Genomic DNA, 27,861 nt, shown 5'->3' with positions numbered 1-27,861 from the left:
TCTGTCTATGCCCTTCTACCGTTCTTGCGTGTCGCACACTATGCGTACTGCCAAAATGCGCACGGCATCGCATATAGTCTGAACGAGGCCTCAATGATGTGAAAGAGGCCTTAAGTATAGGAAGGGTTTTCTCGTGGGGACGCCATCTAAGAGATAGCGCTATATCTTAAAGCGGCGACCTGCAGCACACTGCAGAACACAGTGTGCGACTCCAACACCACCATTTTCCATTGTAAACCTTGTAAATGATGCATGTTATTTGGCGATTTATAAAATGGCAACCAATTTGATCACCACTTTATAAATATGCCAATGGATTTTGATTGCTGATTTCTGCTGAATATGGTGATGATGCAGAACTGGATGAGAAATGTTGATCTTTACATCTGATTACCAGATTCACAAGATTTATTAAAGTGGCATCTGAAAGATGTTGTTGTTTTGCAGAAATTATAACAATTTCCTGGTGAACATTTTCCTTGTTCTCTCAACAAATAGGCCCCAAGTGATATTTCTCAGGAACAGGCAGATGCACAAACTAGCTCAGGGATTTTTTTCGGTTTTAAAGACAGGGGTTTTAGATTCCAATTGGTGATGTTACAACTGAATCACGTGCAAAAGTAAAGTATCCTCTTTTAAGTGAAATTAGCCTTTAAAGGACTTCCGAGGCCAAAATCTGGACCCAAAACGTAAAAAAAGTTAGCTACCTTCATGACTTTGTAAGGCACGGAGGACGCTGTCCGCGCCCTCCGTGCCATTCCGCCTGGTCCCCTCTGCTGAATAGCCCCCTGAAAGGCTGCGACCCCACGGTCCGGGTCGGCATCGTCTGCCTCCATAAAGATGGCCGCCGGAGCTGGCCACGGCTGCGCAGTCCGCATAGCCGCTACTGCGGCTGCGCAGCTCTAGGGCCAACCCCCCCGATCACGTAACAGGCAGCGTGGATCGGAGGGTTGGCCCTAGAGCTGCGCAGCCGCAGTAGCGGCTATGCGGACTGCACAGCCGTGGCCAGCTCCGGCGGCCATCTCTATGGAGGCAGAAGATGCCGACCCGGACCGTGGGGTCGCAGCCTTTCGGGGGGCTATTCAGCAGAGGGGACCAGGCGGAACGGCACGGAGGGCGCGGACAGCGTCCTCCGTGCCTTACAAAGTCATGAAGGTAGCTAACTTTTTTTACGTTTTGGGCCCAGATTTTGGCCTCGGAAGTCCTTTAACCCCCTTGGCGGTCTGATTGTTTCGGGATTTTAGGGTCTAAGAGTGGTGCAATTTTTTAGCATGCTTTTAGACCCTGAAACCTGGAAAAAAAATCACACCGCAGAGAGATCTGCAGCAGCCCCAGCACTCACTCACCTCCCTGAGATCCAGTGCTGCAGTTCTCCCTCCATCCTCCAGGTGGTGCTGTTTTTGGCTATGCCCACTATTTCTAACCTTGACAAACAGTCACTCAATGACCAAGTTTATGAGCTGTGGGGTCTTTGGCATCAATAAGTTGCATTTTGCCATTGAAATTAAACAAATCTGATTAGCTGTTTTGGGCCCACTCCCTTTTCAGAATTTAAACCCCAGTCTCCCAGTGACTGACTGTACCAGATTTGAGGCCTCTGCCATTACGAGTGTATGAATGGCAGCAATGTAAATATACCCCTTGAAAATCAAAAGGTGAATTTTGATTGGCTGCTGTAGGCTCCACCCACTTTCCTGAATATTAGTCCCAGTCACCCAGTAGCCAACTGTGTCAAGTTTGAGAACCCTGCCAATAACAGAATGGCTGAAATCAATCTAAAAAATCTGATTGGCTGTTTGTGGACCCCAGTCACCTAATAACTGACTGTATCAGGTTTGAGACCTCTGCCATTAACAGTGTAAGAATGGTAGCAATGTAAATGTTCTCCCTTGAAAATCAATAGGTGAATTTTGATTGGCTGTTTTTAGGCTCCACCCACATTTCTGAATATTAATCCCAGTCACCCAGTGGCCAATTGTGTCAAGTTTGGGAACCCTGCCATGTAAAAAATTAAGTTGTTGGCGCCACACACTTTTTCTAACCTTGACATACAGTCACTCAATTATCAAGTTTATCAGCTTTGGGGTCCTTGGTATCAGTACTTTGTATATTCCCATTGAAAAATAATCAAATCTGATTGGCTTTTTGTGGCTCTAATCACCCAGTGACCAACTGTACCAGGTTTGAGGCATCTGCTATTAACAGTATAAAAAGAATGGTAGCAGCTTAAATATTCCCTTTGAAAATCGAAAGATGAATTTTTAGTGGCTGTTGTAGGCTCCACCTACCTTTCAAACTCTTAATCTCATTCATCCAGTGACCAACTGTGCAAAGTTTGAGAACCCTGCCATTAACGGTGTAAGAATGGCTACAGTTTATATTTTCCTAGTAAAATTAGTTTTTTGGCTCCGCCCACTTTTTGTAACCTGGACACACAGTCACTCAATGACCAAGTTTGTGAGCTTTCAGGTTCCTGGCATCAAAAATGTGTAAATGGAAGCAGTTTATCCACCAAGGAAATCTGATTGGCTATTTGGGGGGCCCGCCCCTTTTGTGAATTTGAACCCCAGTCACCCAAAGACCGACTGTAGCAAGTTTGAAGCCTCTACCATTAACAGTGTAAGAATGGCAGCAGTTTAAATATTCCCCTTGAAAATCAATAGGTGAATTTTGATTGGCTGTTGTAGGCTCCACCCACTTTCTTGAATCTTAATCGCATTCACCCAGTGACCAACTGTGGCAAGTTTGAGAACCCTGCCAGTAACAGTGTAAGAATGGCTGCAGTTTACATTTTCCCATTTAAAATGAATGGCTGAAATTTGATTGGCTGTTTTATGCTCCACCCACTTTTCCTGGATTTGTAACCTCGGTCACCAAGTGACCAACTGTGCCAAGTGTGGGAACTCTGGCTCAATTACTGTGAGAATGGCAGCCTTTTACATTTTTTCCATTGACGTGAATGGGTGAAATCTGATTGGCTGTTTGTAGCTCCGCCCATGTGTGCAGGGGGGACGTGAGACCCCCAGAACATATCATCCCAGGTAGTAAGGGATCTGTATACCAAGTTTCGTTCAAATCGGTCAAGGCGTTTTCGCGTAATCGCGACACACGCGCGCACACACACGCACGCACACGCACACACACGATTTTATATATATATGGATTGTATGTGTAGTACGGATAATTAATAGAACATTAGTAGCAAAGAAAAGCGTCTCATATTTTTATTTTTTAGTTATATACCTTTAAAAACAAATAAAACCAAACAAACATTTTGAACTATGAAACAGAGCAGAGCTAACGGCCCTTTGAACTTCCCTGCAGTAAAATCTTATCTGAAGTTGTCTTTCACGGTTTCTTTGATGTATAAGTGCTTTAGAAAATAGCACTGCTCTCTGACTAAATTAGTCGGAGATCTCAGAGAAGATCTTTTGCATAGAAAACAAGTGAAGTTTCTTAACTCTTCCTGTACAGGAAACAATAGGAGACTCATAACTTAGAGCTGTACTACACAATAATAATAATAACTACAATAATTTATCATAGCATAAGTTAAATTTTAACTTCGGATCCCCTTTAAAGGACAACTGAAGTGAGAGGTATATGGAGGCTGCCATATTTATTTCCTTTTAAACAATACCAGTTGCCTGGCAGCCATGCTGATCCTCTGCCTCTAATGCTTTTAATCATAGACCCTGAACAAGCATGCAGCAGATCAGGTGTTTCTGACATCATTGTCAAATCTGACAAGATTAGCTGCATGCTTGTTTCTGGTGTGATTCAGTTACTAATGCAGCCAAATAGATCAGTAGGGCTGCAAGGCAACTGGTATTGTTTAAAAGGAAATAAATATGGCAGCCTCCATATACCTCTCACTTCAGTTGCCCTTTAAGAGTGGTCTGAAGTAATGATGGTGAATTCTTGGTGGTAAAGCTGACCAGACAATTCATGATAATCACAGATACAGGGCGTGAAAGTTCAGCTTAGTTTAGCCTCTATACTGCATGAGTCTCACGACTGTCTGATTCTCCTTCACACAAACCTGTCTTCATACCGATGCAGCATCTGTTTTATTTCTCACATCAGACTATTAGCAGATGGACGAGAATGTACTTTAGTATTACATTAAACAGGTGTTGACGTAACCTTTGTTTCCATCTCAAGATGCAATCCCCTCGGCCCAGACAATATTATGAAAAACCTCATTGAGCTTTTTTCCGACATGCCAGTGGTAAAAAGTCTCCTTAAAGTGGACCCGAACTCTTGCACAGGATAAAAGGAAAACATAGAGAAATGTACCCTGTATGTATTTAGAGAGTTTAGCCTTATGCTACGTACACACATGCGACAACGATCGTTCTTTGAGAACGACGAACGAGCTTTTAATTGATGAAAGAACGACCTGAGTAAAGTTAGTTTTTAAATGTGTGTAACGATCTGATCGTTAGAACGAACGTTACATCACGTAAAGCAACTATTGCGCCTGCGCATAAAAATGAGAAGTTTCAGGGAGAAATAGTGAAACGCGCATGTCAAGCCTAGTACGAACGACCGTTTCCAACGATGTACTACTTTTGCAAACGATCGTCGTTGGTTAAAATCCGCCGAGACAGAACTTTCTTTTGTAGCGATTTGGCTCGTTCGTCGTTTGCCTTACTAGTCGGTGGTTCTTTTTTTGTAACGATCGTCGTTAGTAAAGATTGGGGAACGATCGTTACAAACGACTATAGTCGCATGTGTGTACGCATCTTAAGTCTCCCTCATCTGTGACTAATCACAAGTTGTCATTTGATCTCTCCCCCGTGTCACTTACAGTAGGTGGTAGAAATCTGACGTTACCAACAGGTTTTTGGCTAGTCCATCTCTTCATGGGGATTCTCAGCATGACTTTTATGAATTCTTTATTAAGACACTCCTTAAAAAAGATTTATAAAAACATGCTGGCCAGCCTCCGTGCTCACTGCACACTTTTTGGCAGTTGGATGGAGCAACTGCCATTCACTAAGGCTCCTTTCACATCTAACAACGCGTGCAGGAGCTGTTCTCCTGCACGCGTTGAGTAGCCCGCGGCTGTCGTCGGGAATCTGCGGTGCGACGCTGAGCAGCGGCGGTAGTATCAATTAACCCGATGGGGAAACGCCGATCCCTGACGATAAAATGCTCCCGAGTGCGTCGTACCGCAACGCATCGAAACGCAGCATCGGGTGTGAAAGGGAAAATCAAAGTCTATGGACTTTCCTTTTACCTTGGTTAACGCAAAGTATAGACTTTGCGTTAAAACGCTGAAAAAGGGCTCTGGTGTGAAAGAGCCCTAAGTGCTTTTAAAAATAAAGAAAATCCTGAGAATCCCGCATGAGGAGATGGACTAGTCCAAAACCTGTCGGTTCTGTTAGATTTCTACTACTTGTGGTAAGTGACAGCAACATCGGAGAAAAGTAATTTATGGCTCATTTTACTCTGGAAGAAACGTACTTCTTATCTGTATATGTTTACATATCTTTTACATTTTAAGATTTTTGCGACGGTGCTCCTTTAAAAATGGGCAACATTTGGCATAAATGTAACACATTCGCTGAAACGTAGAAATATTCAGGAAATACAGCCGACTGCAAATCTTTCCTCTCCAAATACAGATGAGTTCCAAAGCCTTCTCCCATGTCTTTTTATAGCTAACAGATAACCCCTCTATTGCCAGAAACTCTTCACATCTCCACTAGCCATTCCTATGTCTGTAGCCTCCAATTTATCAATAAATAATAAAGGGATATCATTTAGATCCTTTAAACGCCTCACTGTGTCAGCTTTATTATGATTGGGGCTAGCCAGTGATTCATCCTCTAGCAATATACAGCCCAGGAGCTTAACCCAAATGTCTACCTCATGATTCATTTCCCTCACTGCTAAAGATTCCACCTGGAGATTCGACGACAGAAGCAGCAGATTCACCGCTTCACAGAAATCCATTTTCTGCTTATAAACAATAAACAGCTCAACGCAGCTCCAGTCTTATTGCAATTTGATCTATGTGTTTAATATGGGCCTCTTTTTCTTCCCCAGGTTTTTGCTACGGGAGGGGAGTTGCAATGACAAGTCAGCCAGCCATGGCTGGAGATTTACTTGTGGTGTTTTAAGGGTGTGTTTTTTTCTCTTTTTAAAGGTTGATGTCAGATCCCTGCATTGTTAACCCATAATCCACTCGAGGATTCTGAGGCTGAATTAGTAGATGCAGCAAAGGTCTCATGAATAATCAGCTGCCTGGTTCAGCCGGCAACTAGAAATCGCAGATTTTTTTTTGCATCTCAGACTCTGTGAAGGAAAAACATGGGCAGATAGACAAGATTCTTGACCCCTTATGGTAGCAATATATTAATTTCCTGTTATGTTAAGGGGTGCATAGCTCACTACTGCTCCACTTCTGAGTGGACAGTCATTCTTCGGGAAGGAAATCTTTTTCTAATTTTCAGTTTGCGGCCTGATGTTCGGATAAATGTTTTTACCTACTAAAAAATTGGCTACATTTTATATCCAGTCTACCTGATAACAATAACACTTTAGATCAGTGGTCTCGCGGGCCGAATGTGGCCCCCTGAGGCTTTTTTACCGCCCCCCACCACCACCACACAAAATATATTACTTATAGATGCAGTCAGCTACATCTTTAAATATTGGTGGTCTGCATATGGAATAGCAGTGCTGGCACCACCCATCTACATGGAAGCCAGAAAGCAGTAATTTGCTGGTTTCCAATCAAATTCCACATCAGGTGACACTGCTGTCCAATTGGGACTGCAGGTTGTCACCTGGGTATGCTTCACTGTCTGGCCCGCAAAGACTTCTACATCATTTTATGTACACTCTGGCCCCCAGCAGTCTGAAGTATGTTGACCTGGCCCTCGACCCAAAATGTTTGGGAACCCCTGCGTTAGATACTTACTAGGGTAGAGGGAAGTTTTTGGATAGTTCAAAGGCTTCCTTGATAGTCTTACAGCTCATCGTGGCAGCAAAGGGTCCTTATTCTGACGATGCTCCCCTCCGTCCAACTGAGAATGCACAAGTACGGTCCAAGCATGCCCAGTAGAACAAAGTGATTGTGCATGGAGGAGGAGGGTCCCTTCACTGGAACGGTGGGGTGTAAGAAGTGAAGCCTCTGGACTTTCAAGAGGCTTATCTTATCAGGGTATTTAACTTTTCATTTTCACTATATGAAGTAACATTTGGCATAAATTGGAAGGGAAATAGGCGCCGCAAAAAAATATGAAACTCTTAAAAATACGTATCACCTCATGACTTGGGTGCAAGGATAAGCCTCTAGGAGTAAAATATTGGTTTAGGCTGGATTCACACTTATCTGTTAGTTTTCAGTGTGTGGTTTTCTGCATGAGTTTTCCGACAGTGCTGTATTGCTGTCACTTGTTCTTCTGCATATGAAAAATGCATTCAAGTGTGAACTACCCAGTGATTAGCAGACAAGTGTGAATCCAGTGTTACCCGGCACCTATCCTAACCATAACCTTCCTCCCTCCACCCCCCCCCCAGCTCATGGACGTACCTTACTTTAAACGACCTCTACTTAAAGCCTAACTTTAACCCCCTAAAAAGTTATTAACCTCCTTGGCGGTAACCCCGTGTGTGACAGGCCCTGCTGGACCGATTTACACAATTTTTTTTTCAAACACGCAGCTAGCACTTTGCTAGCTGCGTGTTTGGTCTGATCGCCGCCGCCCACCGCCGATGCGCCGCTACCCGCCGCGGAAACAGGCCCCCCGCTGCATACCCCTTGCGCAGCCTAGCCAATCGCCGCCAGGCTGCGCTATGGGGTGGATCGGGACTCCCTGTGACGTCGCGACGTCGATGACGTCACTCCATTCGTCACCACGGCGACAGGAGAAGCCCTCAAGGAAATCCCGTTCAGAACGGGATTTCCTTATGGGCAAGCGGCGCCGGTGGCGATCGGAGGGGACGGGCGGACGCCACAGGGAGGGGGGAAGCATGTAGCTAGCGCTAGGCTAGCTACATGCTAAAAAAAAAAAAAGGCGAAAAAAACCCTCCCGCGGCTGCGCAGCCGCAGGAATTATACCACCAGGGGGGTTAAATATCGTCAAACTAGCGATAGTAGTAGATCATGTACGTTTGGCTGCCACGACACCATTCAATTCTATGTACAGTTGTTTTCAAAATTATTCAACCCCCAATGCTGTAAAGAATGAAATCGTACAAGGACCAAATGCAACTAAAATGACATCAATTGTTTTTGTAATACAGTATTAAATTTTTTTGTGTGATTTCTTCATTGACACAATTATTCAACCCCTTAAAGACTACCACTCTTAAGAACAGAGGTTCATTCAAGTGTTTTCAATCAGGTTTTGAAAACACCTGTGGATGTTAACGAGCGGCAATCAAGCATAATAAGCACCAATTGGGCAGATTTAAAATGACTGTGATACTCAGCTCCTTCTAGACATTTACTGGTGTGTTTACAAACCTGGTGAAGTCAAGAGAATGGTCCAGGAAGACAAGAGAAGAGGTGATTTCTCTTCACAGGAAGGGGAATGGCTATAAGAAGATTGCAAAGATGTTAAACATACCAAGAGACACAATAGGAAACTAGTACAGAATTATTTAATTCCTTAGTAAAATGAGTCCTTTATTGACAAAAATCAAATTTGGTCTGACCAAAATGAAGCAACGACCTTATTATCTTTTGTGTGCCACCCCCACCCGAGACACTTATATAGCCGGCGGTCATTGCTTCATTGTGATACGCAAGCCCCTTCACCACGGCAAGGTAATGATCACGAAGGGGGGTGGGCACATGTACATGCCTTTTGTTTGTTTGTTGCAGCGGCCTGCAGTGCAGCCAGAAGAATTAGGCAGGCATGTACATGCACCAGAAAAATCAGTGTAGCGGCCGTAAGTAGTTAGACGCAGTGAGGTGGGTTCACTGAACAGTAAAGGTACTTAGATGCCGTGAGCTGGGTTCACTGAACAGTAAAGGTACTTAGATGCAGTGAGGTGGGTTCACTCAACACAACAGGTAGTTAGATGCAGTGAGGTGGGTTCACTGAACAGTAAAGGTACTTAGATGCAGTGAGGTCGGTTCACTCAACACAACAGGTAGTTAGATGCAGTGAGGTGGGTTCACTGAACAGTAAAGGTACTTAGATGTAGTGAGCTGGGTTCACTGAACAGTAAAGGTACTTAGATGCAGTGAGGTGGGTTCACTCAACACAACAGGTAGTTAGATGCAGTGAGGTGGGTTCACTGAACAGTAAAGGTACTTAGATGCTGTGAGCTGGGTTCACTGAACAGTAAAGGTACTTAGATGCAGTGAGGTGGGTTCACTCAACACAACAGGTAGTTAGATGCAGTGAGCTGGGTTCACTAAACACAAAGCTAGGTATATGCAGTGATGAGGTGGGTTAAGTAAACACAACAGGTACTGGGTATATGCAGTACTGGGTAGTACAATGTGCAGCTCCCTGTCACACACACAGGTAGTCACTGAATGGGCTGCTGGCAGTGGCACACACACTATGAATTAGCAAGGCTGTGCATGCAACAAAGATGTCAGTTTGACACACAGAAAGAAAAAAAAAAGTACAGGATGAGCTCTGAAAAGAGCTGTTGAGGGGTGCTATAAAAGCAATAATAATCAGCCAGGAGCAAGCTAAGCAGCCAAGAACCTAACTAATCTGTCCCTAGAAGAACAAGTCTGCAGCAGCTGTCCCTAGTCTGTCTCTAGCAGGCTAGCAGGCACACGAGTGAGGCTAATGGCCGCCAGAACCTGCCTTATATAAGGGGGGGGGGGGGCTCCAGGGCTTAGTGTAGCCTGAATGGCTACAATGTGCCTGCTGAGTGTGATGCAGAGGGTCAAAGTTGACCCTCATAGTGCATTATGGGGCAAATCGAACTTCTGCAAAAGTTCGCCTGGTTCAGGCGAAAAGTTCGCCTGGTTCAGGCGAACGCGAACCACCGAAGTTCGCCTGGAACCGTTCACCGGCGAACCGTTCGGCCCATCTCTAGTGACCACACAGCCACCATACCACTCACGAAGGTGCAGAATTTTTTCTCCTAGAGAATAACATGCTTTGGCACCGAAAGTGCCAATCAATCCCAGAAACACTGCTGGAATAAGATGCTGGAGGAAAATAGTACAGAATTATTTATTTCCTCAGTAAAATGAGTCCTTTATTGACATAACCTGAAAGGCTGCACCACTAGGAAGAAACCATTGTTCCAAACCCACAATAAAAAGCTAGACTGCTTTTTTGGAAGGGCACATGAGGACAAAGATCTTACTTTCTAGAGAAATGTTTTCTGATCTGATGTATCCAAGATTAAAATGTTTGTCTGTACCACCGCTAATATGTTTGGAACAAAAAGGGGTCAAGCTTGCAAGCCAAAGAACATCATCCCATCCATCAAGCATGGGGAAATGGACATCATGTTGGGGTGTGCATTTATTGCAGGAGAGAATGGTGCATTTAACAAATTTTTGGGATTTTTAAAGACGTGGGTAGAAGGAAGGATAGGTGGGCACCAGATGCTTGCTGAGGACGAGCTCTATGGACTACCCCTATAATGGTTGTGCTCACGTAAACACCAATTGATCACCAGTAGAAGAGAAAGGTCTGAAAACCAGCTCATGCGCATAGGGGTTTATTGGTAGTCAAATAGGCATACAGGCATTCCTGCTAGGTTACAGGAGAGATACCGGCCTTACAGCCGTTTTACGGCAACTGCCGCTTTCTCAGAGACCAGAGGTTACCTCTGGTAGCCTATGTGACTACCAATAAACCCCTATGTGCATGAGCTGGTGCTTCGACTTTTCTCTTCTACTGGTGTTTTTCGATTTTTATATTTAACAAAAAAGATGGCATTGTGAGAAAGGAAAATTATGTAGAAATACTGCAGGAACATCACAAAAGCTAAGCTGGAAAGTTAAAGCTTAGACAGAATTGATCCCAGTTATACCTCCAAAGTTGTCCAAAAAGGTGGTGCTACAGCGAGTATCCTTGTGTGACTGATGAATGCAGTCAAGATTTCAGTAAAAAAGAAGACAGTAGAAAAAAATTACAGCAGAACAGAAGACTAGAAGAAAATACATTTAAGGAGAAGAAAGAAGTCAATGGATGAAAGCGACAGAAGAAGACAACGATATACAGAAGAACAAGGTAGACGTCAACAGAAGAAGAAAGCAGCTTACGGAAGTGAAGATAGAAGCATACATATGAAATAAAATACTTTTATATTGGGGGGATGAGCCCCTTGTCCTTAAAGGATATCCAAGGCCCCTCCCCCAAACTAGTAGTGGTCAGGACCTTTGAACCAGATGTTCAAAGACAGCCAGTGCGGGGATCTGCTTCCTTGGCGCTTTGAGTCCGCCAGGAGAAAAGCGCGATATAAATGTTATTTGTCTTGTCTTGTCTTGTCTAAACAATACCAACGCACAGGGTTACTGACATTGCGCTGTCTATGTCTCCCCCTCAAGCCTTTGTTCATCCACTATCTATCCCATACTAGCCCCCAACTATTAGTGGTCAGGACCTTTAAACCGGTTGGTATATGACTCACGTGTGCACAGTTGGCTCATTGTAAACGATGCATGGATGGGTCGCAGACAAAGCGGGCACAGGGAGAACTGCGTAACAAATTTATTTTTGGCTTTTGGTTTGAATTAACTTTTAAGCAACTGGTGGGGATAAGCCTTGTTCTTGACATAGACAAGAGGGCTGTGCAAAAAGAGGGAAGGAATTCTGCACCTTCTTACAGTATACCCCCATGCTATGGACCATGTGGCCGGTTGCTGAATCACAAGCTTTCAGCTTAACCATTCTGGAATATCAGAAGATGTGAAAGAGGCCGGGGGATAAGGCTATTCATTCAAGTAAAATATGAAAAAAATGGAACAAAAACAACATTATGAAAAAGGGATACATCATATCACTTGTCTAAAGCAGGTGATAACGCCCATCTGCCCTAATTTTTGGCATTAAACAATGCCTTTCCACATTTAATACACTGATTAAATTAAAAGAATGTGGGAATGAGTTAACCAATCACCTTCAACTAAAGTGTACCTGAGATCACTGATTATGTTGTATTTATACTTACCTGGGGCTTCCTCCTGCCCCACGAGGTCTGTGGCATCCCTCCCTGTCCTCCTCTGCCCCTCTGTTCTGCCATTATCTGGTCTGGTAATCTGGCCAGTTGCGGCCAGTCGTGCCCCTTGTTTTTAAACTTGCAGTACAGAAAAACAAAAAGTACTTCAGACAATTTCTTAGTAGGACTAGTACTACAGTATATTATGTCGCAAGTCAGATTAGGTACACTTAGTGAGGAGTGCAATTTGTGTGAGAGGCAGGGTCAGTGTGAAGTGCAATTAGTAGGGTCAGCGTGGAGTGCAATTAGTGTGAGTGGTAGGGTTAGTGTGGAGTGCAATTAGTGTGAGGGGTAGGGTTAGTGTGGAGTGCAATTAGTGTGAGGGGTAGAGTTATTAAGGAGTGCAATTAGTGTGAGGGGTATGGTTATTAAGGAGTGCTATTAGTGTGAGTGGTAGGGTTATTAAGGAGTGCAATTAGTGTGAGGGGTAGGGTTAGTGTGGGGTGAAATTAGTGTAAATGGTAGGGTTAGTGTGGAGTGCAATTAGTGTGAGGGGTAGGATTAGTGTGGAGTGCAATTAGTGTGAGGAGTAGGGTTAGTGTACAGTGCAATTAGTTGGAGGGATAGGGTTATTAAGGAGTGCAATTAGTGTGAGGGGTAGGGTTATTAAGGAGTGCAATTAGTGTGAGGGGTAGGGTTATTAAGGAGTGCAATTAGTGTGAGGGGTAGGGTTATTAAGGAGTGCAATTAGTGTGAGGGGTATGGGTATTAAGGAGTGCTATTAGTGTGAGTGGTAGGGTTATTAAGGAGTGCAATTAGTGTGAGGGGTAGGGTTAGTGTGGAGTGCAATTAGTGTGAGTGGTAGGGTTAGTGTGGAGTGCAATTAGTGTGAGTGGTAGGGTTAGTGTGGAGTGCAATTAGTGTGAGGAGTAGGGTCAGTGTGGAGTGCAATTAGTGTGAGGGGTAGGGTTAGTGTGGAGTGCAATTAGTGTGAGTGGTAGCATTAGTGTGGAGTGCAATTAGTGTGAGTGGTAGGGTTAGTGTGGAGTGCAATTAGTGTGAGGGGTAACGTTAGTGTGGAGTGCAATTAGTGTGAAGAGTAGGGTCAGTGTGGAGTGCAATTAGTGTGAGGGGTAGGGTTAGTGTGGAGTGCAATTAGTGTGAGGGGTAGGGTTAGTGTAGAGTGCAATTAGTGTGAGGGGTAGGGATAGTGCAGTTAGTGTGAGTGAGGGAAGCTGTGCAGCTTAGAAAGCTGGTGAATGGCCAGGAACTATCACAATCAGTATTTTACTACTGAGCTGAGAGATGGTGGCTCTGAAAATAGACATCAGAAATATGTCACGGTGGCACATGACTGAATCGTGGCAAATAAATATCTATACTTTGTTGCCATGATTGTTACAAGCTTTGCCAAGAAATGTCACTGACAAGTCACATTTCTAAGCAGGGATATGCCATGCACATTTATTTTACTTAGACCATACAGCTAATAATGATAAAATCATTGGGTGTATCTTGAAATACATATAAATAATACATTGCTGCAATATTCTGAGTGTTTCTTAATCTTAGACTAGATTCTGAGGGATAAATGACTCAATATGATGAAATTAACCTTGTCAAATAACTTTATGAATCTATTAATTTCGACATCAGCAATTGCAAGCGTGACCTGCTCGCGCTCTGGGTGATTATGCTGTCAATGCTGAAAGTTCATACTGTTTTTAAGTCATCTCTCAAAGAAATAACGTCTCCTTCTGAATGAGAAATATTTAGCCTATTTGGCAATGTGTGGGTTTAATAAAGTCAGCCTGACACCAAAACTATAAAGCTATTTAATTACTGACACCAGGATCTGAGGTGTGGACAGTAAAACAAGTCTTCAAAATGTTTAATGTTTTGATATTGCAATTTGTCTCCTAGAACCAATCTGTACTTAACTTTTTGCTTTTACAAAATTAACGTAATGGTTTTAAAAATGTCGGTTTTGCTGCTAAGTAAATTTAACCAGTTGCTGCACCATGATGTGAATATAAATCTCTGCACTCTCTTCCCTACAAAATCTTAGATAACATGCTTTATTTATCTCTGAGCTGATAAAAACACTATACAGTTGAAATGGAATGACAGAAACCCCTCTCCTCCCCCCAGGGAATTCAATGGAAGTAAAAATAAACATTCCAGGAGCAGGCAGATGTAACGATTCATAATGTACGCATCGCCACTTGCCTGTCCCGCCGCCGCTCTGCCCCTTTAACAGCACGGATGTCAGCAGGAGCATGCAGCTCTCCATAGGCTGCAGCAGGCCAATTTTCCCTAGCAACAGGGAGAATTTTCATTGGTCCAACAGAAACCAATGAGAATCCTCCCTGTTGCTGAGTATTCCCATTGGTCTTTTGCAGCCCACTGGGCTGTTTTGAAGCACCGAGCGGTGGCAATGGGCGGCGGGACACACGCGTATGACATCACGGCGGCGACGGGCTGCAGGCAAAACTGATGACCCGGATACAGCGAGTAGCCTAGTGAGAATGGACATTGTCCATCATCCTAGGCTTACATTGGGCACACTTTCCCGCCCAGGGAAAATATGCCAAGTTGGGGCGTTCCATCTCGCGTTCCACAGCATATGGATCCGTATACGATCTGTATTTTGTAACAAGTGGGAGCAGATCCTATTTTTAACATAGGATCCACTTCCTGCATTTAAGCAGAGCTTTTAAAACGTATTGCATGGATACGCTTTTAAAGCAAGTGTGAACCAGCCCCAAGACCTAGATACTGGAGAGTTAGGAGTAGAAGGAGGATGGGTAGGGTAAGACATGAATTGTAGAGGGTTACCGTTAGGAGTAGGTGAGGACAGGACAGAATTTGGATTAGTTCGGGTGGTAAAGGTTACGCATAGATAGAGGAGAGTTCAAGCGAGAGTTAGGGTACAGTGGGGGATAGTAGAATGTCGGTAAAATTACCAATATCCTACTTTAGTGGATAATAAAATATTAATAAAATCACCGGTATTCTAGTACCGTTATTTCGCATCAATTTTTCCTTGCGCCGTTTTTAAATGTACCCCAGAACACAAGCCCTAATAATGAGGATTTTAAGCTGCTTTGTAACTTGTTTTTAGCCAACAATATGAAAAATATGGAAAAAAATGTCCTGTCTCTATCAGGACTCAAGATCTGCAGTATGAGGGGAAAAAGTGCATTATTATGTATTTTTGTGTCTAAAATATAGGCCAAGAGTGTTAGTCAGACCTGTTTCCATGGCAGTGTTAGAGTCTTCCGCACAATTCCTGATCATCTCCACAGTTCATCTGTCTGTTATGAAATTGAAATCACCATAGTTATTTATTGCATGAGGCGGTGTGAAAGAGTTTAAAGCTGAACCAAAGTCTTGGAAGGAAAAAAAAAATGCTGTAATGCTGGGAATACACCATGAGTTTTTTTTTAGATACTTTCCAACAGGTCTGATTTCGATCATTTTTCTGATCGATTTTCTCATAGTAGTGAATGGAAATCGATCAGAAAAAATTATCGGAAAATTGATCGGAAAGTAAATCTGCCACAAAAAATTCATCGTGTATTCCCAGCATTAGACATCTACAGCAGAAGTGCACGTCGCTCCATAATCAGTTGTACATTGACATACAATACGATGTGGGAGGAGGAACCCAATCTAATAGAAGGGAGATTGGCCATGACGCTGGCAGAGTGGTTTAGAGCGGACCTGAACTCACAACTTCCTCTCTGCTCTAAAAGATGAGAAACAGCATTATAACCTTTAAAGAAAAACATTTCTTTGTTCCAGCTGATACAAATCCTGCAATAAATATGCAATTTGCATCTGCATCATTATGGAAGCAGACATAAGGTTAACATCCTGTGTTTACAATTTAGCTACTCAGTCGTGGCAGCCAGCTGACACAGCTGAGAGATCAAATTACAGTTATGATTTGTCACCGGTGAGGGGGAATTAGACAGGCTAAAATATCTAAATACATACATGCATTTCTTTATGTTTTCCTTCTGTCAAAAGATCAGGTCCACTTTAACCCATATGCCTGTTAGGCTGGGCATACACGGCTCAATTTTCCTGCTCGATTCTACCGCTCGATCGATTCCCTGCTCTATTCCGCAGGTGCTTCTCTTATCTTCCGCTCGTTTTTCTTATCTTTTTCCATTGTGTTCAATGCGGAATTGAGCGGCGAAACGATTGGACGGGAGATCGGACGTGTCGGAAATGATCTATTGAGCCATCTAAATGGCTCAGAATCTTACCGTGTATTCCCAGCAAAAGATATGCGGTACCAACAATCTTGTTTATTTTGGGTTGTTGTGTTAGCCGCTGGTTATCTGTGAGTTTTAAGCCCAGGTCCCTTTAAATTTTGGTCTTTGGATATGCCCAGCCTTGTCAACTCCTCATACAGTATGATGGTTATCCGCCTGATTGAGCGACTACCAATTTTTTGCTGTATATATAAACTGTCCAAATTAGGAGGGCCTCCTCCCAGCTAGCTCCTATAGCAACCTCCCCTATTATGGTTACAAGAAAATACCAAATAGGGAACCACTGGATGTAAATGCCGGGGTGTCATTTACATGCAGTGGTTGCCTTTTCGGTATTTTCTTGAAGTGCGACCGACCAAGTCCAAAAGAAAACCTTATAACAGATTGGAGACTGGATTCTCCACATGCCTGAAACTGTGGTTGCCTATTAGTAACCCACGTTTGTAAGTAGTAGTTGTTTAATATCTAGAAATACTACACTACATTGGTGCTCCTGTTTTTTTCCGTTTCTCCCTTACTTTCCAGTTCCTGGAGTTCAACGCCTGAATTTCACCCACCGGATAACGCACACTACATTCTACATATAATAACTGGGAAATGTGCTGCATTACAGGCCAATCAGAATAGTAGGCAAAAAGGGCAACCAGATTGGTAGTGTCAAAGCTGCTGCCAGTTGCTCAGTTAGAGCAGGAATGGGGCTGTTTAAGGATGGCTTCTGCGCATGCATGGGAACGTCCGCTCACCTCTTTAAATCTCTCAATCAAGATTTTCAAAGCAAATATAGTACACCTGAGATTAAAACTTCGTATGGGAGTGTTAATCTTACTCTGTCCCTGTTCTAACTCACTGCGTTTTATTTTTCAGATTTTTTTGGTTGAACCAGTGATAACACCTAGAAGAGAAGTCAGCTGTGCATCCCTAAGGGCCCTTTTCCACTAGCAATCACAATTGCTAAACGCTAGCGATTGCGCCTTGTCACTATTTTTTAACACAATCTCGATTTTGCATATGCAATGCACTTGCATTGCAAAATTGCGGTACAAATCGCTCCCGAACGCGATTGCGATCTTGAAAAAATCAAATCATGGTAGTGGAAAATACTTATCGCGATTCCTATGTCAAACTGGCAACCCTAGCAATTCAAAAATCGCTAGCAATTTGCGATTCAGCATCGCAATTGCTGCAAGTGGAAAAGGGCCCTTAGATGCGTACAAATTGTAATGTCACCGGTGAACTGAATGACGGCTCACCCGGCTGCCGCTCTAATTCCCAGCAGCGTTAAATACTATTTCCCTTTCGAGTTGTAGCAACTTGGAGGGAGATGTAATTCGGGGGCTGGAGATTGCCGGAACCCCAGATTAGTCTTGCGTGGGTCACGCACTATAGCATTAGTGCTATATACCGGCGTCCAGCTTCAGCGCTGAGCGTCAAAGTGACCTGCTTCGCCCTCAGACACCGGCAGATGGGATACATACAGCCTAAAGGTGGCCACACACCATACAATTTAAGAATTGCAATCAATTTTTCTGACTGATTGTAACATTTCAAAAATATGACCAATGTACCACATACCTATGTTCTATCTTTCCCCAATGATAAAAATGATTGGAAACTCTCAGAAAATTGCTAGGGTGTGTATAATAATAAATTGACAATCTAACACACACCATACAATCTTTAGAGAGATTAAAGAAAAAAATCTGGCATTCCGGATCGAAAAATCTAAGGGCCCGTTTCCACTATAGCATTACGAAATCGCCGGCGAATCACCGCAGGCAAATCGCATGCGGGTGCGATTCCGCATGCGTTTTTTGCCGCGATTTCGCATGCGATTTCGCATAGGTAAGGCTGTGTGCGATTTTAACCATGTCAGTGCCTGTGTGAATTAACATGGGTACCTATGCGAAATCGCATGCGAAATCGCGGCAAAAAACGCATGGGGAAAACGCATGCGATTTCCCTATTAAATACATTGCGTGCGATTCGCCTGCATTCCACACGCAGGCGAATTCTGAGGCCCCTACCCTGCAGATTTTTTCTGCACAGAAAAACGTGCGGGGAAACGCACAAGTGGAAACAGTCCCATCCACTTGTACTGACTGTGCGAATCCGCATGCGGGCAACGCATGCGGATTCGCGATAGTGGAAACGGGCCCTAAAGGTGGCCACACACGATACAATAAAATGATCCGATTTTACGGCAATTCGATAAAAAAGATCGGCTCTCCCGAAAAAATCAAAAGCTATTTTTTCATTCGACTGAAAAATCCGATCGGATTTCCCATTTTTTTTTCGATTTTTATCTATCCGGAATGCCAGATATTTTTCTTCAATTTCTCTAAAGATTGTATGGTGTGTGTTAGATTGTCAATTTATTAATATACACACCCTAGCAATTTTCTCTGAGTTTCCAATCATTTTTATCATAATTGGGGAAAAATTTAACATATGTGTGTGGTACATTGGTCATATTTTTGAAAAGTTACAATCAGTCAGAAAAATTGATTGCAATTCTTAAATTGAACAGATATTGAAAAAATTGTATGGTGTGTGGCCAGCTTAATGAGGATCACATTTTCAGAAACTATAATTTATCGTAATAGGCGATTTGGAAACTATAATATTAATAGGCTATTAGATTTAAGTCTGGCCACTTGGGAAGTTCTCCCCATTTCTGTAGCAAGAGAAACATCTTAAAGATGGCATCTACCTGTCTCTTTACTGAGTAACATTTGTGATTCACAACATATCAATGTGATGCTGTTTAATTTAAAAAATCCACACAGCACCTAATGAATTTGCAAAAGCATAACTAGGCTTAACGGTCTGTGTCATGCAACTATAATACATCCAGTAACCATGACTCTGTAGCTATGCCACTGTGCAAAATAACTGGGGTAGGTTAGGGCAGTGTTCCACAGCAGAACAACAGCATATATCCGTTTATAAAAAAAAAAATACTTACTGTAATGAAATGCCTGTGCCTTGTTCAAATACATTGTGATGCAGGTTAGCATATTTCAAAGGGTTAAAGTTCGAGTGAAAGTTACATGAAAGGCAAGACTACAGCTAGGCAAAGTTTAGGGATTTTGGGGGGGGGAGTCGAGAAAAGGTAAAGTGCACTATCATGAAAAATGTTGAAATTGAAAACGTGTACACGAGCAAACAGTATAAGATTTCTCCTAGCGTAAATGCACTGCCTATTACTTTTTTCCTATCTTGCTGTTGCTTACAGTAAGTAACATATATTCTCATTATAATAAACTACTGGTATAGTAAACATTCGGCAGGTATAGTAAAATACCTCTAGAGCTCCCGGCCAATCTTCATTATAAGTCTATGGGAGCAACGTCTGGTATAGTAAACCCGGATATAATAAAACGTCTGTTCTAGTAAACATGTTTTTTGGTCCCTATATGGTGCTGACTCTGGATATAGTAAACAGTGGGCGGTGCATGCGTCATATGTCAGTGGGAAACCCATGGTGTGTTGCTCTCTTTAGGCTGGTTGCAGGTGAGTTGATGCCTGATAACATTTGTAAGACAAGAAGAATGGCACCGGCGCTGGATATTCAGTACTGTACAAATAAGCAGCCTGGGGAAATTGAGGATTAATGTGAACGTAAACAAAAGAGGATGCAGTATTACTACTTCCACTGATAAAAGTATCGTCACAGTCTTCCCACTTGATTGTACCCATTCCCAGGTATCGCTTCTCTTATTAGTGCTGATACTCCTGGTAGCATGTAGAGTGCAGTACAGGCTACTTTCACTTGTAGTGCAGACCAGAGAGGGCCTACTCGCTGCAAAACTACAGAGAATGGAGAGTAGAATGCTAAGTCCCGCCCCCGGAGATATCGGAGTAATTCGCATTACAGCTGAGTGGGTTATTATTGGATTGGTTGCATTTTGAATAGAGGCTTCATAATTGGCTCAAGTGTAAGCAGGAAGCTTGGCAGGACACGTGCTGCAAGTTCCACCCACAGAGGTATCGGAGCCACTCTCAGATACCAGCAATTTGTCCAGCTTGGCTATGCAGCCCTAAGGTATACTTAACCTTTTAGTCCACCAAATGTGCGAGTGCTTGTATTGTACCTCCAATGGGAGGACAGAGTTGCTCCTTTGCAGCAGAGAATGTACCAGTGCATGCTGGGCCATTTCTAGGACAATTTCTGATATAGTAAACTTCTGAAATAGTAAACCACTTTTCCTAGTCCCTTGGAGTTTACTACAACAAGATTATACTGTAGTAAAAATCGGACAGGTTTTGGACTAATCCATCTCTTCATAGGAAATACTCAGTATTTTCATTATTTTTCGTCAACGCATTGAAAGGATCTATACAAAGATACTAGCTAACATCCCTACTCATTTGCACACTATTTTGGTAGCTAGACCGAGCAAATGCCATTCAGTAAGTGTTTTTAAAAACCAAGAAAACCCTGAGAGTTCCCTATGAGGAGATGGACTACAGTACTCCAAAACCTGTCATCTCCTTCAGATTTTAACTACCTACTGTAAGTGACAGCAACATATGAAAAAAATACATTTATAGTGCATTTTATTTTGGAACAAATGTACATTCTATATGTATGCATATTCGTGAATTTTACATTTTGCAATTTTCCAGGATAGTGGTCCTTTAAGGTAAGAGGCACGTGCAATGAGGTTAAGGATAGGCTCACCAAGGGAGAATGGTTAGCTCAAGCAAGTTGTAGGGTGTGGAGAAACTAAAGCTCATGTGAGGGACTACTTGTCAGGAAACAGCTGTGTGCTATTTGACCATTAATCCTGCAGCTAGCTTAACCACTTCAGCCTTCAGTCGTTTTTCACCTTATGCATCCGAGCAATTTTCACCTCCCATTCATTCGCCAATAACTTTATCACTAATTATCACAATAAATTGATCAATATCTTATTTTTTCCGCCACCAATTAAGCTTTCTTTGGGTGGTACATTTTGCTAAGAATTATTTTTTTCTGAATGCATTTTAACAGGAACATTAAGAAAAAAAAATGTAAAAAATTAATTATTTATCGGCCATTATAGCTTTAAAATAATACATGCTACCAAAATTAAAACCCACACATTTTATTTGGCAATTTGTCCCGGTTATTACACCATTTAAATGATGTCCCTATCACAGTGTATGGTGCCAATATTTTATTTGGAAATAAAGATGCATTTTTTCAGTTTTGCCTCCATCACTATTTACAAGCTTATAATTTAAAAAATATTAGTAATATACCCTCTTGATGTGCATAATATTAAAAATGTTCAGACCCTTAGGTAACTATTTATGTTTTTTTTATTGTAATTTTTCTATTTCTTTTTTTAGTTAAACATTTTATTTGGGTATTTTTTGGGTGTGGGAGGTAAAGAGTTAATTTTAAATGTAATTTATTGTGTTTTGTGTGAAAAAAAAATGTATGTACATGTAGTTTTACTATTTGGCCACAAGATGGCCACAGTCATTTTTTTTTCTAATTTCATCCTGTAAGTGATCAGAAAGACTGAGGCTTCTCAGAAGAAGCTGTTGATCTTTCTACCAGGGACTTAGATCAATGAATGAGACCTTAGATTAATGAATGAGACCTACGTTCCCATTCATTGATCTCTGGGCTAACGGGGGTCGGCACGGGATCGCACGCGGGAGCTTTCAGCAGCAGCATGGCAGGAGCTTTCAGCAAATAGTTAAGATCACCAAAAACATCAATAAATCCCAGATTACCGGAAGATGCTCAGGATATGCCATTACATTTTTGTGTTTGTAGCAGTCACTGTATGTACAACGAATTTTGAAAAATATTACAAGCTTCCAGATTTGAACGTATACCATCCAGGCTGATGGTACAAACATCCTTAGGCCCCTTCCCCACATTCATGCTACAGGAAACTTAAGTGCCATCACAATGCATGATACTTGCGTTTCAGTGCATTTCTTCCCGATGCGGAACATGGATGAATGGAATGAACAGATATGATGAATGGAAATTGCAATGCGTTTGTGGAAATTCGCCGGCAAGCATGTGTTGTGATTCCATGGAGATTGCAAAGCATGCATGGGGACATCAGTCTATGCACTTCTGATGTCCCTACCGACGTCCAATCATGTAGCCCAAAAAAAAGTCTGAAAATTCCAGTGTGGGTAAGAGGCCTTATTCTTAAACAGTATACAACTGAAAGAAAAAGAACAACCCGATCACATGTAACCTCCTTCAGAGCCCTTTCATGCTAGCTGCATTTCTTTTTTGAAAAGGCTTGCGATTTTCCAAATGCAAGTACAGCAAAGTTACTATTGGAATGGTGGGAATGCATTCATACTGAATGCATTTATACTGAATGCATGTGCAATTTTCTAAAAAGGCAATCGTCGTTCTGCTGCAATTTTCTTGCATTTCAATTGAGGCCAACATAGTGAAAATCACAAAACGCAAATCCCAAAATGTTTTGCGATTTTTGGTGTGAAAGAGCCCTCAGGATAACTTTTTTTATTTTTACTGTTGAATACACTTTATTCCACTGTCCATAGGAATAAGGATTGTCCATAGTGCTTGACATTGATATGTGTCTACAAATTTGCAATATTTTAGGAATAATGAATTAAATTCAATGAAATTTTATGTACAGTCTAGAAACTGTATGAATTTTAGGCAAACCATGATTGTTTGAGAATGTTAGTGATGGAATATTAGCAGTGACTTTTTAACTAAATCAAATTTGGTCAATGTTATTTATTAAAGTTTTATGTAATTGTAATGTGCCAATATATCACCCCTACATTAGCAATGGTTTTGGCAGTTCATGTTCCAAAAATGTATTAAAGTTATCTATGAACTAAAAATAACATACTATGGTTACTTATTTATATATTTAATTATAATATGAATGCACTGAACTGAGTGTGAGGGCCAAACAGGGCAACCTGCTTATTTGTTTTACTCGGCAGCTTTAGAGATGACCTGTGAAAACTGGCAAAACACGCTGTGACAACCTAAAGGTATTTTCTCCATATATGATTTGTCTTCCTTAAAGGGGAACTTCGGCCTAAACAAACATACTGCCATTAAGTTACATTAGCTATATTAATTAAAATAGATAGGTAATATAATCTCTTACAAATCCGGTTTTAAAAGAACCGGCAAATGTTTGTGATTTCATGGGGCAGCCATCTTGTTCATGGGGGCAGCCATCTTTTTGGTTGAAAGGAGGTGACAGGGAGCAGGAGACACAGTTCCAACTGTCCTGTGTCCTGATCACACTTCCCAGCTGCACACGCTAGGCTTCCAATCTCAAATAAAAAATAAATAAATAAAAACATTTGCACCAAAAGAGCAGAACGAGAAAAGTAATATCAGCAATCCCATTATGCTTTGCACAGCATCAGGGGAAAAATGCCCGGGTAGTTTTCTTCTGTGCAGCTAAAAATGAGTTTTGGATAAGAAAAACAAAGTTCTGATGCTGTGAAACTGTTAAAGAAACACCAAGCCTTTTCAGTGCTGCTGAGTAGATTTTTAGTCAGGAGGTAAGAAAACCCTTCCAAATACATGGCATCTCTCCCAGTTGTACTACTAATTCTAGATCAGCCCCTCAGAGGTTAAGAGATATGTTAGTTGTCCCCTTACCCAAACACTCACCTCCCAGGAAGTCAAAGCAGAGACAGGAACATCCCCTAAGAAGAGAATTAATTACTTCAGTTACCAAAAACAAGTAAAGGGTGGTACCCAGGAAATCCTTAATGGGGTTTCTGAAAAACAACCCTAATTTGTGAGTATTATCCCACCATTCAAACGCTTCTCTTTTGTCTGGCATAGTAAAAGACAAAAGACAAACACTTATATAGCGCTTTTCTCCTGGCGGACTCAAAGCGCCAGAGCTGCAGCCACTAGGACGCGCTCTATAGGCAGTAGCAGTGTTAGGGAGACTTGCCTAAGGTCTCCTGCTGAATAGGTGCTGGCTTACTGAACAGGCAGAGCCGAGATTCGAATCCTGGTCTCCCGTGTCAGAGGCAAAGCCCTTAACCATTACACTTTCAGCCACTAGTACACCTGGCCTCATTCCCTAGTGATGTTTTTCTTGTTCAAGACTCTTAAGGCTGCCATACACAGGTCGACTGCCATCAGATCGATCAACAGATAGATCCCTCTCTGATTGCATCTCATCAGAGAGCGATCTAATGGCTGCCCGTACACTGCACACAGATTTTGAATCGATTTCAGCATGAAATCAATTCACAACCTGTGGAACTGCCGCTGCCGCCTGCCTCGCCGCCCCTGCTCCCCCGGCCAGCCGCAATACATTACCTGTCCACTGGGGGAAGTCCCCGAGTCCCCGCAATCTCTCATTTCTTCCAGCGTACTTCTCCATCTTCGCTTCACTTCCTGTCCCGTCCTGTGACAAGGAGAAAGTTCAAACAGAAAAGAGCCCTCTACTGTTTGAACTTCGCCTTCTCGCAGGACGGGACAGGAAGTGAAGAGAAGATGGAGAAGACGCCGGCATAAGTAAGAGATTGCAGGGACCCAGGGACTTGTGCCGGCCAGACAGGTGATGTATTGCTGTGTCAGTCGTTGCCATATCGAACACCGCTAACAACGCACTCCTGACCCGCTGGGGATAGAATTAAATTTTACGCCTGGACCGATCAACTGAATCAATCAATTTCGGGTGGAAACGGATCAATTGGTCAACATTTTGTTAACGATTTTACAGCAGATTCGATCACGGTGATCGAATCTGCTGTATTTCAACGGGAAATCTTTGTAGTGTATGGGTACCTTTACAGAATTCAAATCTTACTTTTAGATAGATAGATACACACACATTCGGTGTCAGAATTAAAACTTGTGCACTATGTACAGCTCTACGATAGATATTGGCGCTTTATAAATAAAAAATAAATAAATAGTGTTACCTGAGGATAGGACTGAGCACATCCTGACAATAAAGTGTGCGGTGTACTTATTGTACTAAGACCGGTTTGTTAGCAATTTCATGACACGGAGAGCTGACATAACTGATTTTCAGAGTTTCATTACTGTCAGTGAACAATGACAAGCTGACTAAACATCACCTTTTCAGACACGCATTATATCTGACCTGAGCCACCAGCTTCAGTCTCTGACCAAGCCCTGCTGCTTCTTGCAAAATCTCACTCAGGATCAGGAACTCCTCACTTCTGCTTACTCATTGCCTTTCCTCTTGTTTCCTCCCTATTCCTAGACTACAGACTTATAAAGGCACAGTGCCCTCCTTGTTAGGTCTTGTAAAGGTGTGGTATAAATTGCACATTGGCACATTGGCCCATATGCAATTCACTTTTTCTCTCCTAGGAGAAAATTTTTCAACTTCAATTTATAATAACTTTTTAGCACATTGCAATGGAGAAGGTACCAAAAAGTAGGTGAAAAAGCTCTATCAAAATTATTTTGAGTATTGGTTTGCTTGCTGGTGGTTTAAAGGGCATTTTATTGACAAGTTTGAAAATTTCACCCAGGAGAAAACTCAGGTGAAAAAGTGAATTGCATATGGGCCATGACTTGAGTTTTCTCCAAGGTGATATTTTCACACCTTGTTTTGCCACCAGCAAGCAAGAAAATATTCAAAATAATTTTGATAGCAGTTTTTCACCCGCTTTTGGGTATTCTTTTCAATTGTAAAATGGTTAAAAGTTATTTTAAAGAGAATATGAAAATTACCGTATTTTCCGGACTATAAGACGCACTTTTTCTCTGCCAAAAGTAGAGGTAAAAAGTCCCTGCGTCTTATAGTCCGAATACAGGGAGACCCCGACAGTGCCCATAATATCGCCCCCTGATAAGAGCCGCCGACCCGCCACGATGTCCCTGTATCTGAGAATGAGCAGGGGTAGCTGCGGGTATTACTCACATGACCCGAGGGTGCCCGTGGTGGTGGCTGCTGTTCCCTTCCGTGTCGTGTTCTTCTGATGCCCTGCGCTCTCCTCTGCTTCCCCGAGAAGATGTAATTAGGCTGCAGCAGCTGCGGCATTACTCACCGTCCTTGGAGCCCGTGTGAGCAGCCACTTGTCTCATCCACTTGTTCCCTCTGGTGCCGGTACTTCCTGGTGCGTCATTACAGACACGACGGGCACTAGACAGAAGAAGTGGATGAGACAAGCGGCTGCTCGTGGGGGCTCCAAGGACGGTGAGTAATGCCCACAGCTGCTGCAGCTTAATTACGTCTTCTCATGGGGAAGCAGAGGAGAGTGCAGGACTAGAGTTTTCGCGGAAGGTTCGGTTCGCGTTAAAGTTCGCGAACCGCAATAGACTTCAATAGGGAGGCGAACTTTGGAAAAAAAAATTATGCTGGCCACAAAAGTGATGGAAAAGATGTTTCAAGGGGTCTAACACCTGGAGGGGGGCATGGCGGAGTGGGATACACGCCAAAAGTCCCCGGGAAAAATCTGGATTTGACGCAAAGCAGCGTTTTAAAGAGAATCTGTATTGTTAAAATCGCACAAAAGTAAACATACCAGTGCGTTAGGGGACATCTCCTATTACCCTCTGACACAATTTCGCCGCTCCTCGCCGCATTAAAAGTGGTTAAAAACCGTTTTAAAAGGTTTGTTTATAAACAAACAAAATGGCCACCAAAACAGGAAGTAGGTTGATGTACAGTATGTCCACACATAGAAAATACATCCATACACAAGCAGGCTGTATACACCCTTCCTTTTTAATCTCAAGAGATCATTTGTGTGTTTCTTTCCCCCTGCAGCTATCTTCCACTGAAGTTTCAGGCTGCTCTTTTCTTCCTGCAAACAGCTTTGCCTTTGTTTGTAATTCTTCAGTATGTGAAAGCCCAGCCAGCTCAGAGGACGATTTATCCAGCTTGTAAAAGATAAGAGAGAAGAGAGAAGCTGCTCTAATCCTAAATAACACACAGGCAGTGTGCAGAGAGGGGCCTGGAAGGGGGAGTTCATAGCAGAACCACAACACTGAAGAACTTGGCAGCCTTCCAGACACAGGCCGACAAGTCTGACAGGGGAAAGATACATTGATTTATTACAGAGACAGTGATAGCAGAAAGTGCTTGTTAAGCTTGGAGGTGTAATCTCCACAGTCAGCATGCAACACATAAGCTGACGTGAAGGAGGAACACACACCAGCACAAGGAATCAGGATATCCCCAGTTTAGTGGAGGAGAGGACTGACTCCAATAGGAGATTGTGGTGCACAGAGCCGGTGCAGATCCGAACAGCCACAAACAACACTTTCGTAATAACGTCTCAGCGCAAAGTAGCGCTGAGCGCATAAACCAGGACTGAGGAGATCAGGACAGGTAGACAGAGTGAACGCTTGCTTAACTAGCCACTACTTAGTGACAGCAAGCGTCCACAATAAAACAGACTGGAATGAGGTAGCCAATGCGTTTGCAGCAATGGCGTGCCTCACAAAGACAGGACAGGATAGTCAGGAAATAGCAGGATCAAGATAGATGAACGTAACACAGAT

At 42.7% G+C, this 27,861-nt stretch overlaps 1 protein-coding gene across 4 annotated transcripts in view; it reads right to left on the bottom strand.

Annotated features, from left to right (window-relative positions):
- TLK1 (tousled like kinase 1) overlaps positions 1-27,861 on the bottom strand; it is a 525,870-nt gene that overhangs the window by 455,450 nt on the left and 42,559 nt on the right. The window contains exons 3-4 of one of the 4 annotated variants that reach the window (XM_068245535.1): positions 15,360-15,422; positions 8,486-8,556 (exon numbers count right to left, since the gene is read on the bottom strand). The exons of 1 other annotated variant lie outside the window; for it this stretch is intronic. The gene's annotated coding sequence lies outside the window, so the exon portion shown is untranslated. Of the gene's footprint in view, positions 1-8,485; positions 8,557-14,334; positions 14,378-15,359; positions 15,423-27,861 lie in introns of those variants that run through there. 2 more of the 4 variants (XM_068245538.1, XM_068245537.1) reach the window with 2 other exon arrangements.

The sequence above is a fragment of the Hyperolius riggenbachi genome, chromosome 7 (assembly GCF_040937935.1).
Source record: "Hyperolius riggenbachi isolate aHypRig1 chromosome 7, aHypRig1.pri, whole genome shotgun sequence".
Taxonomy (NCBI): Eukaryota; Metazoa; Chordata; class Amphibia; order Anura; family Hyperoliidae; genus Hyperolius; species Hyperolius riggenbachi.
This window is presented reverse-complemented; position numbering and strand designations above follow the sequence as displayed.